This window comes from Echinops telfairi, unplaced genomic scaffold, assembly GCF_000313985.2.
Source record: "Echinops telfairi isolate 266 unplaced genomic scaffold, ASM31398v2 ScPeMD7_3533;HRSCAF=4204_0, whole genome shotgun sequence".
Taxonomy (NCBI): Eukaryota; Metazoa; Chordata; class Mammalia; order Afrosoricida; family Tenrecidae; genus Echinops; species Echinops telfairi.
Window position 1 is genome coordinate 13,516,649 of NW_022107431.1, and position 19,805 is coordinate 13,536,453.

Here is a 19,805-nt window from a genome sequence, read left to right on the forward strand (position 1 = left end):
AGTTATAGCTTGTATTTCATTTTTCGGGGTAAAGTCTTTGGATGAACAAAAGTTTTTAATTTTTAGGAGATCTCCTTTGCTTGTTTTCTCTCTTGCTGTGCGTGCGTTTGTTAGTGTATTAGATCTACCTCTGTTAAACTCTAGGGCAGAGAGTGTTGAACCTGCGTTTTCCTCTAAGAATCCTATGCTGTTCGTTTTCACATTTAGGTCCTTTAATTTGCATGTGTGTGTGGCACGAGTCATGGATCCTGTTCTGCTTCCTGCAGGTGGAAATCCCGTTTTTCCAGGAAGATCATACAGGCCCTTCTTTCTTCATGGAATGGACCTCACACTGTTGTCAAACATCTGTTGTCTGTAGGTGGGTGCACTTATTTCCAGAAGTCTCATGAACACTTATTTTCAAATGAGATTTCTTTTATAGCTAGACTCATGGAGTGCTTAAAATAAGATTAGCATCTTTATATGTCAGCGAGGTGATTAAACAAAATTGCTATCATTGGCTTGCATCTTTAGTAGGAAGTGATAAAATAATTTTCTTTTGGTTTTTAGGATTATGACCCTGAAACTACAATTGGTAAGCTATTTAATTTTCTCTCTTAAAATTTTAGTTACATGTAATTATCCTAGATCAAGAACGTGCTATAAAAAGTAAATTTTCCTGAAAAAAAAAACCCCAAACCCAAAACTTTCAACTTAACCTAGGAATAAAAATCAATGATGTCGCTTTAAAGACATTCCATTTAAAATGCCGACTTAGGCATGTCAGCATTTTTTCATTAATATTAGTTTAGGTTATTAATCAATAAGGTTTTTAAGAGCCCGATGACACTATCAATGCACTTGGTCCATTATTATCATTATTATTTAATACAACAGTTAATCCTGCCTTCTAGGTACATTCAAAGATACATCACATTTTGGGGGTGTGTGTGTGCTCAGACAAGGTCCACTTTTCCTTCTGAACAGTAGGACAGATAATACAGATGGGTCACGTTGGGACTGGGAATAGCTAGTTGAAGACTAGGAGCCCTGGTAGCATAGTGGGTTATGAGTTGGACTGCTAACTACAAGGCCAGCAGTTCAAAATGACCAGCTGCTCCTCAGGAGAAAGATGAGGCTTTTTAGTCTCATAAAGAGTTACAGTCTCAGAAACCCACAGGGGCAGTTCTGCTGTGTCCTATAGGGTCACTGTGAGTCAGAATCGGTCAGATGGCAGCAAGTCTGGAGTTTTGGGACACATTGTGCCAAGGAGCACTAGTGATATAGTGGTAAACAAATTGGGTCTGTAACCACAAGGTCATCAGTTTGAACCCACCAGCCCCTTTGCGGGAGAAAGATGAGGCTTTCTGCTTCGACAAGTTATACAGCCTTGGAAACCAAAAGGGGCAGTGTCCTTCTGCCCTGTGGGGTCGATATGTCTCAGAATTAACTAAATGCAATACGTTTTTTTCTTTTCTTTTGGGGATGCAGTATACCAAAGTGCTCCTAACTAAACTCACCAAAAGACACTGTGAACAGCGATTTATTCATCTGGTGCAAGTGGTTTATTGAGAACAGGCTTACAGGGGAAAGCAGTCAGAGAGTGAGAAAATGACAAGCAGCTTTCCAAGATGTGGCTTTAGCTGCGACCCAGGGTGAGGCAGCTGTGAGAAGGCCCCGGTGGCCAGGAGGGGTGCATAGGACCCCTGGACGTTTCTTGGTCAGGTGGTTCTAGAAGCTGCAGAAAATTCTCCAGAGAAGATGGCAACTGAGAGCCACGCGCTGTCACGCATGCACCAGCTGGAGGCTAGGGTACCACCTGCTTTGGCAAAGAGACCAGGGGAGGGACACACGGTGCCTGCTATGGCCCAAGAAAGTCCAAGGGAGTAATAAAGTGTCATCTCAAAGATGTGAGCAGTTTGAGGTAGAAATTGGGAATTTGCTTTCCATTTACATCACTATTAACAAACCAACGCAAACCAACCGAAAACTTCACTGCCCTTGAGTGAATTCTGACGTCCAGCAGTCCTACAGGACAGGGTAGAACTGCCCCTGTGGTTTCAGACACTGTAACTCGTTACGGGGGTAGAAAGCTTCATCTTTTTCCCGAGGAGCGACGGGTGATTTCTAACTGCTGACCTTTTGGATCGGTATTTAACCACAACGCAACCAGGTCTCCACATCATTATCAAGTGACTGTTTAATCAGAGACACTCAGAGTGACTCTGTAGGACTAAACAGCCCTTTAGGTTTCCAAGACTGTACACTTGTTCAGGGCTAGACAGTCCCATCTTTCTCCCATGGAGCAGTTGGTGGGTTCAAACAACTATCCCTGTTAGTGGATCAATGGATTACCCGCAACAGCATCAGGACTCCTTGAGTCAGAAGCTACTAGACCGGCAGAGTTTGGTTTGGGAATCAGAGGAGTACTTGTACAGAGCTGTTTTTAGGAATGGAAAGGCCAGGGAGCGCCGAAAAATGTCTTCCCGCCAAACGTTTGAAACCTCCGAGTTTATTGTTGATAACAGTAAACTGGAGTTCAAATCGCCTACCATCTCCTGAGCTGTCTTTGGTAGCTTTGGGGGGAAGTGAGTGCTAAAATAAGGGAAGTGGAAATAACAACCATGTCAACAACAACAACACCAGTCTTCCTCAACACGAAGAGGAATGCCCTTTTCAGAGTAGGTCTTTGGCATTCCCCGTGAATGCCCAGGGGTTAGCTCTGCTTCTGTGATAAAAGGTGGCTTCCATGCCTAGGCACCAGGATCAAGGGATCCGGGATATGGTGTGTTTAAGAAGGAAACATGGTCCTTAGGGTCAGGTTTGTGAGGTTGAAGATTTGGGTCAAGCTACAAATTTCTGAACTGTATCCATGTCAGTTTGGCAGAGAGCTGGTCACTCTTCAGTTTTTTGGACAGTTTCTTTGGTCCTGTGGCGGGGACAGAGGGTCAGGACTGTGCCGTCATAGAAAGCACTTGGGGAGTCATACTTAGTCCCTCATTGTTTGGAATCTCATCTCATCAATCCCCCACCCCAAGGTCAGAGGCTCATCACTTATCCACTCTAAGACAGGAAATTAAACATTTTAATAATTCTTAAGGGATCATGCTTCATAAAGTAGAGGGTCAGAGAACAAGATGACCCCCAATGAGATGGACTGAAACAGTGGCTGCAGCTCAGACAGAGCAACAACGGGGCGGGGGCGGCCCGGGAGCAGTTTGTTCTGTCCGACACAGGGCTGCAGGGAGTTGAAATGACTCAACAGCACCTAGCAACCATCCAGATCCCCGGCCGTGTTCTGGAGCAGTGGAACATGGTGCAGGGAGGTGCTGTCTTCCTTTTCCTGAGAAGAAAAGGGATAGAATGTGGAGCCGGGATTTGGGGAAAGTCCTGTGCCAATGCTGTTATGAGTTTTGAGCTCATAACTTGCTTGCATGTTTGATCAACTTTTGACTCAAGACGTTGATAAAATTCTATCATTTCTTATAAGTTTTAGTGGTCGGTGTATCAACTTCAGTAGTAGTTGTATTGACTGGATTTCTTTGTATACGGATAGATGTTATGCACTCACAGGGAGCATTGAGCTTCAAGATCGATCTTAAATGTCTAATTGATGATGGATGAGACTCCGTTCCTCTTGCATTTGTCATTCCTGCCATAGTGAACCACATCATTGTCTGATTCAAAAATGGCCCAGACCAGTCGATTTCAGCTCACCAATGCCTCAGATAGCGATCTTTTTGTGTTCCACTTTATTTTTGATGATTTGCAATGTTCCTAGATTTATACCTCACACATTCCAAGTTCCAATTATTAATAGATGTTTTCAACTGTTTCTTCTCATTTCAAGTCATGCCTCATCAGCGAATGAAGGCCCCGAAGGCTTTACTCCTGAAAGTTTTACTCCATTCACAACATTATGGTTGACTCTACTTTGAGAAGGCAGCTCTTCCTCTGTCGTATTTTGAGTGTCTTCTGATCTGAGGGGCTCACCTTCTGGCACTATCTCTGACAACGTTCTGCTGCTATCCACAGGGCTTTCAGTGGCTCAGTCCTTAGCGGTGGACAGTCTGTACCTTCTTCGATGTCTGTTTTTAGTCTGGAAACGCTGCTGAACCTGTATTTGAAATACCAATGACATAGCTACCAACATCACAGCAACACACAAGCCAACTCCATACAATAAACTGACAGGAATGTGTGGGCTGAAGCCCGCAGTCTTTGATTTTCATTAGCAAGTGCTTCAAGTCTTCCTCATTTTCAGTAAGCAAGGTTGGGTCAACTGCATAGCATTGGTTATTAATGAACCTTCCTTCAATCCTGATGCTGAATTCTTCTTAATATATCTTCTTCCAATAACCTCGCAGATTATCTGCTCAGCATACAGATTGTATAAGTATGGTGGAAGGATGAACCCTGACACATCTTTCCTAATTTTAAACCACTCAGTATCCTTTTGTTCTGTTTGAACAACTGCCTCTCAGTCCAGGCACAATTAAGTGCTCTGGAATTCCCATTCTTTGCAATGCTATGCATAGTTTGTATGACCCACAGAGATAAAGTCCTTTGCACAGCCAATAAGACACAAACAAACTTCTTGCTGGTACTCTCAGCTAAGATCCCTATGACATCATCAGTAATATCCTTCATGGAAAGTTGTCTTCTGAATCAGACTTGGATTTCTGGCAGCTTTCTGTTGCTATACTGTTAAAATCATTTAAAAAATTATCCAGCAAAATTTTACTTGTATGTGCTATTAATCATATTATTTGATATTTTCTGCCTCCAATTGGATCACTTTTCTTTGGAATAGGCACAGATATAGGGCTCTTTCTATTGGTTGGCCAGGTGGCTGCCTTCCAAATTCCTTGGCACCATGTCCAATACAATCTTCTCTCCCCAGTGTCTTTAGCTTGACTGGGGGCTGACGGGAAGGTGGTGATTAGTAACCACATTGAGAGACTGGTGATATTAATCTTAGGGACACCATGGCCGTGGTGGCTCCTCCTCTTACAACCCAGGCTCTCCTACCATTGCCTTTGCTGCTGTGGACCCAGAGGTCACTTTGGAATCACCCTCTTTGGCCATGTCAGTGAGTGTGGCTGAACCCCCATAAGCCCCTAAGGACTCAACTATTGCCTGAAGACATTGAGCTCCTCCATTGGCTCAGTCCACAGATGTAATCACTTTGATTCCTGTGCATTCTATCTGTTGAGATCCCTATGTATGTTGTTGTTAGGGACTACGGACTCGGCTCTGACTCATAACAATCCTGTGCACAACAGAATGAAACATGGCCCAGTCCTGCTCGATCCTCACAATTGTTCTTAGGATTGAGCCTATTGTTGCGGCCACTGTGTCAATCCATCTTGCTGAGGGCCTTCCTCTTTTTCAATGCCTCTGCACTTTACCAAGCATGGTGTCTTTCTCTAGGGACTGGTCTTTGCTGATAACATGTCCAATTATATGAGATGAAGTCTCGCCATCCTTGGTTCTGAAGAGCATTCTGGCGGTACTTGTTCAATGAGAGATTCATTTATTCTTTGGCATTCCATGGTGCTTTGATCCCTCTGTGGAATCACCATTGATGCTGTAGAAAAATGTATTTAATAAGAATAGGTTATTGGTTTTGCAAAATTCTAGCATACAGTCTTTGGCAGAGTTTCTATCACCAAGGACCTTGTTTCCAACTACTGGTCTGAATTTTGAAAATGTGTTAATTACTATATTATGCCCTGGGACTTAATGTGTGATTCTAGGAGTATATGTAGGCTTGCTGGAACATTACAGCTACAGACAGAAAACGAATGAAATGAAATAGCTAACGGAAATCGAACAGCAAACTAGACACATTTGTTGAGGTTAGAAAAAACAAAACCAAACAAATTCCAACTCATGGGACCTGATATAGGACCAGAGCAGGACTGCTCCTTAGGATTTCCAAGACTGAAAATCTTTATGGAGGCAGACGCCTCATCTTTCTCCTACAGAGATGTTGGCGGGTTTAAATCGCTGGCCTGTGGTTAAGTGTCCAATATTTAGCTCACGGTGCCACCAGGGTTTCTTTGTTGAGGTTAAACTCGTTCACTGCCATTGAGTTGATTTTGACTTACAGTGACCCTGTAGGACAGATTAAACTGCCTTTGTGGGTTTCTGAGACTATATTTACAAGGGTAGAAAGCGCCATCTTTCTCCTGTGCAGGGGCCAGTGGTTTTCAACTACTGACCTAGTGGTTATTGACTCAGAGTATCCCACAATTCCACTGGGCTCCTCTGTTGAGGTTATTGGCTGAAAAACAGGGGAAGAAGAACTGAAGTAGAATTTCATAAAGGCTGGAATGAAATTATATTGCCCAAATGAGTTCAGGTTTTATCAGGATTATCAGGAATGGTTCAATAGTTCAGGAAATAAAAAGTTGATGTTTATCATGTTGATCTATGTGGAAGTCTTGTTAACTGGTTCTTAAATTAAAACTAATTAAATGAACCCAGCCTGTTCATGAAGTGATGGCTGCTTCTTAAAGTTGGTTTCATGCTATTGTTGTTGGACTGAGAGTGGTGAAGGATGTTCCTTTATGACAATAATTCCAAGCAATTTTTTAAAGGTGATTCATTGTTTAAGAGCGGTGGTTTGTACTTTTATGTTGCTCATTGGAGAGCTCAGAAAATGATTCCTCAGCCTCAATTAGTGTCATCGATGCCCATTTGTTTGTCGAGCATCTATACTGAGTCCTTATGATGCTTGGAATCCCCTCTCCATGGAGGAGGTGACCCACAGACTCTAGGGCTAGAAGGTCATGGATTTGCTTAAGAATCTCAATGTGCAGGTAACAACAACCAAGGGGCAGTTGTAAAGCATTAGGTGAGCATATGCAAAATTTTGTTTTGTGAGCACCACACATAACTGTAGGTGAGAGTTGGGAGAATAATCTGAGTGGTTTTTAAATATGTTTCTCACCATTATCTGCTCCCAAACCACCCTTACTTGACCTCACTAACTCCATCTGTCCCGAAAACCTGCAGATTCACTCTCTGAAATGTCATCTCATCTCTGTGCTCCTTTGACCTTTGCCTTTGGTCTACTTCCTACACCAGTTGCTATCAAAATAGCTTCCAGAAATCACGCGGGAGCCTGCAGGGTCAAGAGAGTGTCACAGTCTCAGTACAACACGGCGATCTCTTTTGATCTCCAGTTTTTATCAAGTAAGAGTGAAGGTTCACAGAAGCTACAGCTTGCATGATGAAGCCACTCATCACCGAGCCCCTCTGATGGCTTGGAATGGAAAATGTACTTCGACATTCTCGTATTTTAAAATGCTCTTGGTTAGATAGACATAGCCCATGGCACGGAAAGCTGTTTGGTGTCGCCAATCAATTTACGAGGATGAAGGGGTCTGGAGACGACAACTGTCAGAACAGCTGACCTGGATGTCTTCCTCCTGATCGGGTTTCTCCGGCCCCATCTCTCTTCTGTGATCTAGCCCACTTTGTCTTCGGTACAGGCAGTAGAATGAGCTCTTTGGAACTGAGATCTGACCGTCCTCTTGATGTTAGCAACTTCATGGTTTCATGGTTTTAACAGAATGACACCTGAAAATAACTTTGATGAGTTGTTACATTGGCTTCCTTTCCAGTTCCATCTCCCACCACTACGATATTTCCTTTGGTCCAGTCCAACTGAAGCAGCACTGGTCAAGACAACAGTTTAACTTGGTATCCTCTCTTAACACCTTTTAAATCCAGATAAACTGCTCCAAACTCTGTGTTCCTGAAGAACAGTATTTACACCTTTCTCTGTCTCTATCATAGTCTGACTTATTTGATGATTGTGGATATCTGCTTCGACCCTTTGACAGTGAATCCTTACGGAGTGGAGCCTTCTTTTATTCATTCTTGTAGTACCTTAGACCTAGACATTGCTATGCTTATTGTCTTTAATGAGAGTGCATTGTTAAATAACTGAATGGATAAATATTTGCAATAACCAGATCCTATCATCCACATGAATGATGAAAACCATTTTAGGTGACGCAAACCATTAAACATTTGACTGTTAGACACACGGTTGGTGGTTCAAACCCACCCATGAAATTAGAACTAGATAGTGCCCAGCTACCACCATCAATTCTCTAAAAGGAATCACATTAGAAGGTCCTGGATCGAGTGGGAGAACAACGTGGAACAAACCCAAAATTATGAAAAAGGCTAACTGATTGAATAGAGATCGGAGTGACCCCTGAGACTATGACCCTTAGCCACTTGCAGTAGTTGGACAATTTTATGACCAACTTGAATTTGTATGCAAGGGCAGAAGTGGAATCCAATCTGTCACTCAGATCACAGCCTGCAGATGCCTCCTTGGGAGCGTGGCCTTCTTCAAAGGAAGACACTGGAACTTCCTTCTCTTTCTGCCTCTTTGCCTTCCTGCTCACTGGAGCTCTGCTTGCCTCCAGGAGAATCCCTCGAGGGCCACCAGACCGTGCAAGTTGTCAGTGCCCCACCATATTTCCACGCACCATGGATTCACGCATCTCTGCACCTACCAGACTATAATCTTCTGGCTTCCCCTTTCCCCTTTCTGCATCATTGACCTGCAACTACCTGGCTAACATCAGACATAGGGGCTTGGATTGGACTGGTCTGTGATACCTTCTGAATATTAGATTACTTCTTGATATAAAGTTCTTTCTTATATGTATATGAGTGTCACTGATTTTGTTTCACTAAACAATCCAGCCTCACATACCACCCTTCAGGTCAGGAACTGAACTCACCCCTCTTGCTCTGCCTTCAGCCAAACACTGGACTGTCCTATAAAGGCGCGATAACATTTAGGAAGAATGCATGTCTTAGAATATCGACCATTTGTGATTAAAAAAAAGGCAACCATTTTGTGATTTTCAAAAAAGGCAGCATCTATCCAAGGACAAAGCTCAGAGGGTTAGAAAAGAAGGAGGAATCGAAATAGGAAACACAGGAGGCAGCGGGATCAGTGGTGTTACATTGTGAGATTACAATAGATGAGATGAAACAAAATGTGCAGGGACTGCTGAGTGGAAAACTGATGTGGTCTGTAAACCTTCACTCAATGCACAATAACAAAGCTTTACAAAAGGAAAGACAAAAAAAGGAGGGTGGTGAGGCTTTCATTCCCTTATTTTGGACTTGCCGTCAGGAAAGATGCCTCACTCGAAAAGAAGAGCAGCAGAAATGATGGAAACCCTCAAGGTGATGGCTTGACCCAGTCACGGCAGCAGCAGTGGCTTCAGATGAACTAGCAGTCCATCAGACTATGGCATAGGAGGAGGCAGTGTTTTGAACTGTTGGACGTTCCGTCACCATGAGCTGGAGTTGAGTGGCCGCTAACAGCTCTGTGTAACACACTTGTGTTTTTACATACTCATATATGTGTGTACCTATGAGTAGAGCTATTCCTCCAGAAATAACTCACTTAAAAATCAAGAAACCTTTGGCGCTTTGCCTGTGACTTGCCCTGTTAGGAGCTTTACGGCAAGTCGTTTAACCGCTGAGCTTCAGTTTCCTCTCCTCGGAATCACGTGTGGAAGGGGATTCCTTCTAACAGAATTCCAAGTTTGACATGATAGGCTTGTATAGCGCACTCAGATAAAGAGGCGTCCTGTTGGCTATAAACAGGGAGTAGTCATACCTATGGTGGCCGTTCCAACACAGTGAAATCTGTGTTTAAAATCTCCCTCCTCCATGGCCCCAGGGAACAGGCCTTTTGTCTACTCTCCTGCTTTCCTATGACTCAGAGCTAAAATATATATGCCCAATGCAAATATCAAATGGATGAAGCTAGCCCTGTTAGTGGCATACGCTGTTTTATGATGAGGAAAAACTGCCAGACCATCTGAAAACGACTGTTTGATAGATTTAACAAGAACCATGGCCCAGGCCAAAGTAGCCTGGAAGCAGGACACATCAAAGGCACTCGGCATCTACCAGATGGAGGGGGGACTGGGGGGGGGGGCACGTGGCCACAGGCCTGCGCTAGGGGAGCCGCCTCACTCCTCTCTGTTGGGAATCAGACATAGAAGAAGGAAACACGGAATGGGAGTGAGGCTCTAGGAGCAAAATCCCTGCCTAGGTTTGAGAGCAAGACCTGTGGAAACACTGAGGAGCGGCTCCTCGCAGGCTCCTGGCTGGCCGGGAGGAAGGAGGCCTCTGGAAGGCAGTCTCAGCGCAGAGAGCCAGTTGGCTCTGAGCACCACGTTAGGGAAGAGGCAAAGGGACTCCTTTCTATTCTTGCCTTTTGCGAACTTGATCAGGCTTTTCTGGGCAGCTGGAGCTGCTCTTTCCCCTGATGGATGTCTTTCAGTGCATCGCTTGCAAACACAATTACGGATGTTCTTTCCAGGTTTTTCCTTTTCTCTCTCTCCCCCCATGGAAAGCTTTATTCCTGTAAACGACCCAGGCAAATCCTAGTTTAATGTTCCTGCCTCCACACCCCCACCCCTTCTCATCGCCAGCTGTCCCGCCTCTGCTGCCCCGCCCCCCATGGCCTCCGCAGTGAAATGATGAGAAAACCATTGGCCCTGCTTGCTCACAAAGGACGGATCCCTGGGCGGGGCCAGCCGTTAGCTGGAGGTCAGAGCCCCCCTTCAGTGCTTCCCCAGAGAGGCCTGGCAATCTACTTCTGAGAAAAGCAGCCACTGAAAAGGCTAGGCGTGCCACTGTGCCCTGACACTCAGGGGGCCATCAGGGGTTGGGTTCGACTCGATGGCAACTTTGAACCTCTGTCTTGTGAGTGAGGTGAAGGGGTACACAGCACATCATCAGACCCTCAGTTGTACACGCCACGATGCATGCATGCACTGCTTCGTCTCATTCATGGCAACCCCTCCGATGCACCGCCTTCGTCCCACCTCCTTCCTGTGCTTCCTGCCCACCTCCCCCTTCCTCCTCTCCTGACCCTTCTGAGCACTGTCCTTGGGCAAGGGCTGCCCCAATGATCATAAATGGTGATTCTTCTAAGACACGCACATCACACATGTCTTACGTTTTCCATACAGACCCGTCGACTGTTAGGCTGAGGATCTCTGGCATATGGTGGTTGCATATGGGGCTGCTAGCTGCAAGGTCAGCAGTTCAAAACCACCTGCCTCTCTGAGGGCGAAAGAAGGGCCTTTCTACTCATGTGAAGTGTTACACGCTCAGAAACCCACAGGGGCAGACGACCCTGACCTATGGGGTCACTAGGAGTCGGAATCAGCCGGATGGCAGTGAGGTCGGTTTTATTTTGTTAGGCGGAAACTTGCGCCCTGGCAGAGGGACGAAGGGTCATAGGCTCAGAGGTTCCAGCAGATCAGTAAGCCTGAAGTCTTATGGTTTTGAGTTCTGTTCCACCTCTTTCTCCCACACTATCCAGAGCGATCGGTGGGATCCCTTTCAGAGCAGTTGGTAGTGGTAGCTGGGCATCTTCTACTTCTTGTGGTTTCTCTGGTGAAGACTGATGTTCAAGTGGCCCGTTTGTTGACTGCACCACCAGTGTCCATGAATCTTAAATTCTCACCAGTCTTCTTTCAGACAGGGAGACATGAATAGTTGCACCTGAGAGGGCATGGTTTTTCAAGCCCATCTACTATTCACCAAAGTAAGATGTAGACCATTGTCTCTGTGGATGATACTAGGCCAATTGTGCATGGTGTCCCCGAGCCTGGAGTTCTGAAACCGCAGGCCCAGTGACTCATTCTCTCAAGGTGTCTGGTTATGCTTAATTCATGAAGGGATGGGACATCTCTGAGGACACAGAAGACCACTTGAGGTCTCTTCCCATCTATATTTCCTGGGAGAGCAGATCCAAAGCGTTGAAGTCAGGTTGAGGCAATGCTACCAGTGTCACATTCCTTAGTGTGCCTACGACATGCCAAGTGCTTCTGTCTGCATGGCCAAGGTTGCTGTGGCTCTTACTCTCTTCCATCATGGCCGCCATCATGGCCGTCCCATGTGCGCAGAGGACCACTGCTCCGTGGGCTTGTCTGGGCGGGGATGTTTGGGATGCAAATCACCAGGCTTTACTTCAAAGTGCTCCTGGGTGGGTTGAATCTGTGTGCCTGCCAGGAACTCCTTCCATTATTGAGGACAAACACAAACACCAAACCCACTCGCCATTGAGCCAATTCTGACTCATCATGATCCTCTATTATTGAGTAAGCACATCAGGTTCCCCAGGAACTTACAACCCGGAAAGGAAAACAGACAGGCACAAAAACTGTGATTCTCCAGTGGGTGGTGGCAGGACAAGCCCAGAGCCCTGAGGGAGGGAGGAGAAGCCCAGCTGTGCTGGCTAGTGGTGGTTGGGATTGGAGGTGGAGGAAGAGGAGATGCAGGGAGAACCTTGAAGGAGTGAGTGTTTTTTCATCTGGCCTTGCTTCTAGACAATTGATATGGGGACCCAGGAAGGTGACTCCAAGCCCTGAATTGGTAGAGAGACCTTTCTCTGCTTTGTTTTTCCATCCTACCACCTTCAGGTTCAGAACCAGCTAATAGCTGTAGGAGGAACTGGGACCAGGGAAGTCCCTGGCATGTCTGTTTGGTCCTGAGCACCAGCCACTTTCAGATAGAGCCCAATGGGTGGTGCCTGAGAGGTGGGCGGGTGAAGAAAAGCCCTTCTGTGCTGAATGGAGTGTGGGGTGGAGCGGGGTGGGGGTGAGTAACTGAAACGGAGGAGGCTGCTGCCTCCAGGGCCCAGGCAGGCACCCACCTGCTCTGGGAAGACAAGGGGAGGGGGAGGAGGGGGGAATCAACTCCAGCATTTGGCTCAGGGTTAGCTGGCAAGAATGAACTGATTTCTTTCATCCTCAAGAGAATGGCCTTAAGAATCCCTTTGTGTTGATGAAGAAACCCAGGGCTCTGACAATTTAAGTCATTAAGATCATGGCGTGAACGACCACACCAGGAATTAAACAGAGCTTCCCCATTCCATGAATCTTCGCTGAGTTGAGTCCAACTCTTGGAGAGCCCATGTATGTCAACATAGGTCTGTCAACGGCTGCCTTTTTGGAAGTCGGTCACGAGGCTTTTCTTCTGGGTGGCATCAAACCACCATCCTTTGGATTATCCGACAACCACCTTAATCATTTGCACTGCTATCCAACTCCATAGTCCAAATGATTTTTACTGCTCTCCATGGCCTGTGTTGCTGTCCTATGGCGCCATATTATTTGAAGGCCTCTTGGCCAGTCCTCTCGCTCCTGGAAGGCGAGAGGTGGGAGTGTCTATTCTGCCTGGTTGGTGTGCAGTCAGGAATTCCAGGATTCGAGGGCCATTGCTTTTAGGGTAAGAGTGATCTCTCTTTAGCAGCCCCGTTTTTAAAATGTAAGGATCCTTAAGCTGGGAAACATGTGAACAGAATCACTCACTGATTTTTTTTTCATTGAGTATTGGGTATCTGGCCTGGTGTAATATCCCAGGACCAGCCGTGTCTCCATGCGCCTGTTGGCTGGGTGGGCAGGGAGGGCAAATCCAGGGAGGGCCAGGCTGCAGCTGCTCTAGACTCAGGTAGGTCTGGCGGTGGTTTTGCCAGACTGTGGCGATGAGCAGAGGGGACTGAAAGAACCATAGTCATTCCTCCTTCCCGCACACCTTCCGGGGTCTGAATTGTTTCTGCAAGTTTTCCCTCGGTGGCCTTGACACCAGTGTGTTCCACCTTGTGTGCTCGAATTATCCCTAATTGAGCCCAAGCCTTCGTCAGGTACAAAATTGCCATCGAGTAGATCCTGATCCAAACAAGTTATAGGGACTAGTATATTCCCTCAAAGAAGCCGTGGTGGCACAGGAGCCTGGAGGGAAGGGGGGGAAGGTGGTGGTAATGGTGACACATTGAACTGTTCACTGCAATGTCAGCAGTTTGACACCACCAACCTCTCCTTGGGAGAACGATGAGGCTTGCTATTCCCCGTAAGTGTTACAGTCTCAGGGACTCACCAGGGCAGTTCTACGGTGTTCTGTGAGTCAGCATCGGCTGGATGGCAGTGAGAGTGAGTGAGTGTGCCATGGAGCCGATTCTGAAATATACACATGCAGAGGGGCCAGTGTATTTCCCAGAGGAAGCCGTGGTACACTGGTGGAGCTGCTAACCAGAAGGCTGGTGCTTTGAACACATCAACTGCTCTTAAGGACATCAACGTGGCAGGGGCTTCTGTGAAGGTTATAGCTAGGCTGGGCTGTTGTTTGGTACCATCTAGTTGATTTGACGCACAGGGAACCCGTGTGACAATAGAACTGGCCCCTAGGGTTGTCTAGGCTGTATAAGGGGGCTTCAAATGTTTGTGGGAAAATTCCATTATCTTTCAACTCCATTTTTTTTTCCAGGAGCTATTCGAAACCCCATCACCTTATGAATATACATCATGGACTGCCAGAAGAATCAACATGTCTATTTGGAAGGAAGTACTGCCAGACAGTCCTTAGAAGCAAGGACGGCAAGACTTTGCTTCAGGTACTCTGCATCGGTGAGCGGGGGGGAGTCAGAGACGACTCCCTAGAGCAGGACGGTAGAGTGACAGTGAAAGGAAGGGAGCTCCTCCACACGGTGGAGGGACATGGTCACCACAACAACGGGCTGCAACACAGCAACAGTTGTGAGGATGGTGCGGGACCGGGCTGTGTCTCATTTCATTGCACACAGGATCGCCGCATCGGAATGGAGTCAATGGCCCAACAACAACCACAGTAACATTTCTGGAAGCAGACTGCCAAGTCGTCCTCTCAAGTTGCTCCTGGGTGAGTTAGCAGTCCAGTGCTTTACACCTTGCACTACCAGGGCTCCTTCACCCAATATGGCCTCCTGGGAAATAGCTGCAGACAGTCCAAGCTCAGTGAGACAGAGGAATGGAGTCAGAGGGTCAGTAACTCTTTGTTCTCCTGGTTATAGCATCTTCCACCCTGGGCATACTACCCAGTCCTTAAAAACTAGCTCAAGAGATACAGCTCATTTTAATGAAATTTTAAGAGTCATTGTTATTCATCTTTTTGTTCCAGAAATACAGGGAGTCAAGGGAAGTGTTACAGTTTAAGTGGAAAATAGGGAGGTATCTTCAATCACACAAAAAGAAAAGCAATTATATAAGTGTGCTGCTAATGAAAAAAATTTTTAAAGCTACAGCTACATCACTTCTTCACACAGAGAAATTAAGTTTGAAATCTGATGTAAATATTGGGAATGGTGCTTTGATGATTCTGCATTCCTCATAGTGAGGCGGATGAGTTAGAGACAATGATATAAAATAAACAGATCAAAGCTGACAGCAAGGGAGGTGACAGAAATCCTTTGGCTGGCCATAGACATGTATTTGCAAGCTCAAATTATTCATGGGGAAGAAAAGGTGTGTATTTGACTCAGAATAAGAACTTCTAGAAGAAATTAGGGAAAATAACTCTCCCCTCATCTTTCTGCTTTGTTCAGCTACACAGATCTATTTAAACCAGTGGTTCTCAACCTTCCTAATGCCGCAACCCTTTAATACAATTCCTCATGTTGTGGTGACCTCCCAACCATCAAATTATTTTCATTGCTATTTCATAACTGTAATTTTGCTACTGTTATGAATTGGGCGACCCCTGTGAAAGGGTCATTCAACCCTCAAAGGGGTCTCGACCCACAGGTTGAGAACTGCTGACTTAAACAAATAACAACAACAACAAAAGCATGGCAATTTCTTTTATTTTTATTAACAAACAGCTCTTATAACAATCCATACATCAATTGTATCAAACACATTTATACATGCATTACCATCATCATTTCCAAAACATTTTCTTTCTGCTTGAGCCCTTGGTATTAGTTCCTCTTTTTCCCCTCCCTCTCTCATCCTCCCACCCTCATGGACCCTTGATAAATGATAAATGATTGTTATTTTCATATCTTACACTGTCTGCTGTCTCCCTTTGCCCACGTTTCTGTTGTTCATGCCCCTGGTGGTAGTGGTGATGGTAGTGTGTGTGTGTGGTGGTGGGGAGGGGTGTTATATGTTGATCATTGTAGTTGGTTCCCTGATGTTGAATTTCTGTAGCACTAGCTGAAATAGTTCAACAAACTGATACGGCAGTGGAGGCACACACTCATTTATGCTCAGAAATTAAGAAAATAGCTACTTGGCCAACCAACTGGAAAAGACTCCTATTGGTGCCCATTCCAAAGAAGGGGGTCCCATCAGAATGTGGAAATTATTGAAAAATACCATGGATAGCACATGCAAGTAAACTTTTGCTGAAGATAAACGAAAAACGGTAGCAGCAGGACATCAACAGAGAACTGCCAGAAATTTAAACTGGATTCTGAAGCAGACATGGAAAGAGGAGCATTCTTGTTGACATTAGATGGGTCTTGACTGGAGGTGGAGAATACCAGAAACATGTTTACTGGTGTTTTATTGACGATGATGAGACATTCGACGGTGTGGATTGTAATTAACTATGAATAGCACCACAAAGAATGGGAATGTCAATGAACTTAATTGTGCTCACAGAGAACATGCACACAGACCAAGACGCAGTTATTCGAACAGATCAAGGGGGTTCTGAATGTTTAAAAATGTTTTAAAGGTGTTCATTAGGGTGATATCATTTCACCGTGTTTACAGTCTTGAGGTTGAGAAAATAAGCCTAGAAGCTGCTCCCGATGAAGAAGAACTTGACATCAGCATTTGAGAAAGGCTCCTTAACAGTTTATGATATGCAAACAACACAACCTGGCTTGCTGAAATAGGAGAGGACTTGAGCTACTTGCTAATGAAGATCAAAGACAGCGGCCTCCACTGTGGATCACGACTCAATGCAAAGAAAGCAAAAGTCTTTACAACTGACCCAATAGACAACATCATGATCAACAGAGAAAAGATCGAAGCGATCAAGGATTTCATTGTATGTGGATCCACAATGAATGCTCACGGAAGCAGCAATCAAGACACCAAACAATGTACCGCATTCCGCGAATCTGCTGCCTAGGACCTCTTTAAAGTGTTAAAGCGCAAAGAATGTCCCTTCAAAGACAAAGGTGTGCCCGACTCTAGTCATATTTTCAGACACTTCATATGGATGTGAAAGCTGGACAGGGAATAATGAAAACTGGAGAAGAACGGATGCCTTTGAGCTGTAATGTTGTTGGAGAATATTGAATATGTCATCTTGAGAATTAGGTTTATTGGGCCAACCTGGCCAATAGGAACACGTGGGATTAACAAGGTCGCAGTTTGAATGGAGGGCAAAGAGATAAATGGCTCTGCAAGGCCCACCCCCCTCTCTCTTACTTAGCTAGTTCTCTGCCTCAACTTGTGAGCCACATTACCCTTGGACAATGGCAACCCGTGGTTCATGTCGCTGGGGCTTGAGGCTCCTTAGAGACTTGCTGTGCCATGCTGATGATGCATGCATTGCTTGAGTTTGAGGCTGGTGGATCCTGTTGCCTTGCATCGCTTGAGTTCAATATCCCATCGAGCCTGTTTCGCTAAGCTCCTGAGCTACTGACTGTTGCTGACCCACCTTGCTGTTTGCTATCTTCAGGCAGATTCTGCCTGCCTTGCCCAAGGGAGGACTTTGCTGTCTGCTTCCTTGACCTTGGACCTGGCAGCCCACAGGAGTTGAAAGACTTCCAGTATATTAATGGTTCCATGGGAGTGAGTTAAACTGAAACCTCTGTACTGCTGTGTGGATAACTAGCTGTTCCACTCCTTCTCAGTGTAGAAACCTATTTATCTATATCTATCTATCTATCTATCTATCTATCTATCTATCTATCTATCTATCGATGTAATTATAAGCGTCCTGTTTTTTTCTCTCTAGGGAAGGAACCTTATTTAACACAGCCATGGACTGCTAGAAGAACAAATTGTCTTGTAAGAAGGATGCTTGGAATGACCCTTAGAAGTGAGGATGCTGAGCTTTTCTCATACTTTGGACATGTTATCAGAAAAGGGTAGTCCCTGGATAAGGACATCATGCTTGTAAAGTGGGGGTGGGGGGGAGTCCATGATAAACAGGAAGACCTTCAATGAGCTGGACGGACACAGTGGCACAGCAGTGGTCTCGATATAGCAGGGACATGTGAGGAAAGTGGAAAAACAGGCAATGTTTCATTCTGTTGAGTTGGATCAATTTGATGGTATCTAACAACTGTCCAAATGCTTGTTCTCCTTGGTAAATGACTTTAATCTTTCAAAATTTGAAGTTTCATCTGCAGAGGGAAGCCATGGCCTAGTCTCCAAGCAGCATGTTTGTGCATCAAATATAGCTAGATTAAAATTCAGGTTCTACTACTTACTGGGTGTGTGGCTTGGAGCAAATATTTAAACTCCTTGAGTTTCCTTATTTAAAGTTGGAAGGTCACCTGTAGTGATAATGTCTTTTACAGGCAATGTTACAAGAATCAGTTAGATGCTCTCTGAGAAGCATTTTACACTGAGCAAGAACTCAAAGAAAGGCCTCCCTGAGTTCTCAGCCCCTTCTCAATGTCTCCATCTAATGGTTGTTGATTGGGTCTTCCCCCCTACAGAGAACAGGCTACTTGAAGATAAGGAGTGTGTCTTGTCTTATCGTTATCAATGAGTCTTCTGCACAAAATCGATAGGATTGCTTTCCATTTTGCTGTGGTTGAAGAGATCTCCCAGTTTACAAATTAATTGGTATTTCAGTACTCTTATTTCTCAAGAAAGTTTTCACCTGTTGCCTCACAGTGATACATGTGTGTGCACATGCATGTGTATGAGCACATGTGTGTACGTGAATGCCCATATGCATATGTTGGTGTGCTAGAGACTGAACTTTATAAGATGCGGTCAAAGGCTAATGTCTGTGGCAAGGAATGGGCTGAATTTGACAGTTAACTTTATCCAGGGACACAGAGGTGAGGAGAGGTACATGAGATTTTATGTTGGACTGGAGGATTGGAGGAGTAGTTATCCATTTGATAGGTAAGGCTTGTGATTGCTACTGAGAAAGGTGTTCAGTACTCATAAATACCAGGAAATTATCTACGATAGGGAACCCGGCATTTTTATCACTAAATCATGATCCTCCTGGATATTAAGTGAGAATACCTTGGGCTGAGGAGCCATGGTGGCATAGTGGTAATGAGTTGGGCTGTGATCTGCAAGTTCTGCAGTTTGAAACCCCTGGTCACTCTAAGCAAGAAAAATGGGGCTTTCTACTCCCATAAACAACTACACTCTCAAAAACCATTCTGTCTTACAGGGTCACCCTGTCTTACAGGGTCCCTAAGAGTCGGCGTCGTCTGAATGGCAAGGAGTTGAGCCTTAGGCTGCTGATCTGCCATGGGTTATTAACTAGCCAATCTTTTATCTACTTGTTTACACACTAGATCTAGGTCCTTGGAGGCATTTGGTCTCAGATGACTTGGTGATTACTTCACGTTCGCCTCTGTTTAATGCCATGCCTGTCCCTCCCACAGTCACTGCTTGTGGAGCTTGACAGCCCATGAAATGGATGACCATGCTCTCATTCCCTTTTCCTACTGGAGGAGGAAAAGGTCATGTTTACCAACACCTGGAGAGAGGCTAGCCTTGGGCAAGTGTCCATTCTCAAATCTATCCATTCCCATTCATTCCGTAAATAAGTATGGAGTCCATGGTGTGCTGGGCACTGTTAAGGCAGTGAAGACCTATTTGATGCCAGGCACTATGCCACACTCTGGAGACCACAGAAAAATGGTGAGGTCCTACCCTGAGGAAGTTATTGGGAAGTCAGCCTGTCCTCAAGGTTAGTTTAGTCACTAGACTCTAGTGGGAGGTGTCTGAAGAAATGTGTTTTTAATACAGTAGTGAAAGACAAGGGAGTAAAGGAATGATAGC

General features: G+C 45.3%; 1 long non-coding RNA gene across 1 annotated transcript; it reads left to right on the forward strand.

Annotated features, from left to right (window-relative positions):
* Window positions 1-272: 272 nt before the first annotated feature.
* LOC123522185 lies at window positions 273-17,858 on the forward strand. The gene is made up of 5 exons (XR_006680466.1): window positions 273-358; window positions 550-574; window positions 14,314-14,440; window positions 14,630-14,724; window positions 17,782-17,858. It is a non-coding gene; the product is annotated as an uncharacterized LOC123522185 (long non-coding RNA).
* The last annotated feature ends 1,947 nt before the right edge of the window (window positions 17,859-19,805 follow it).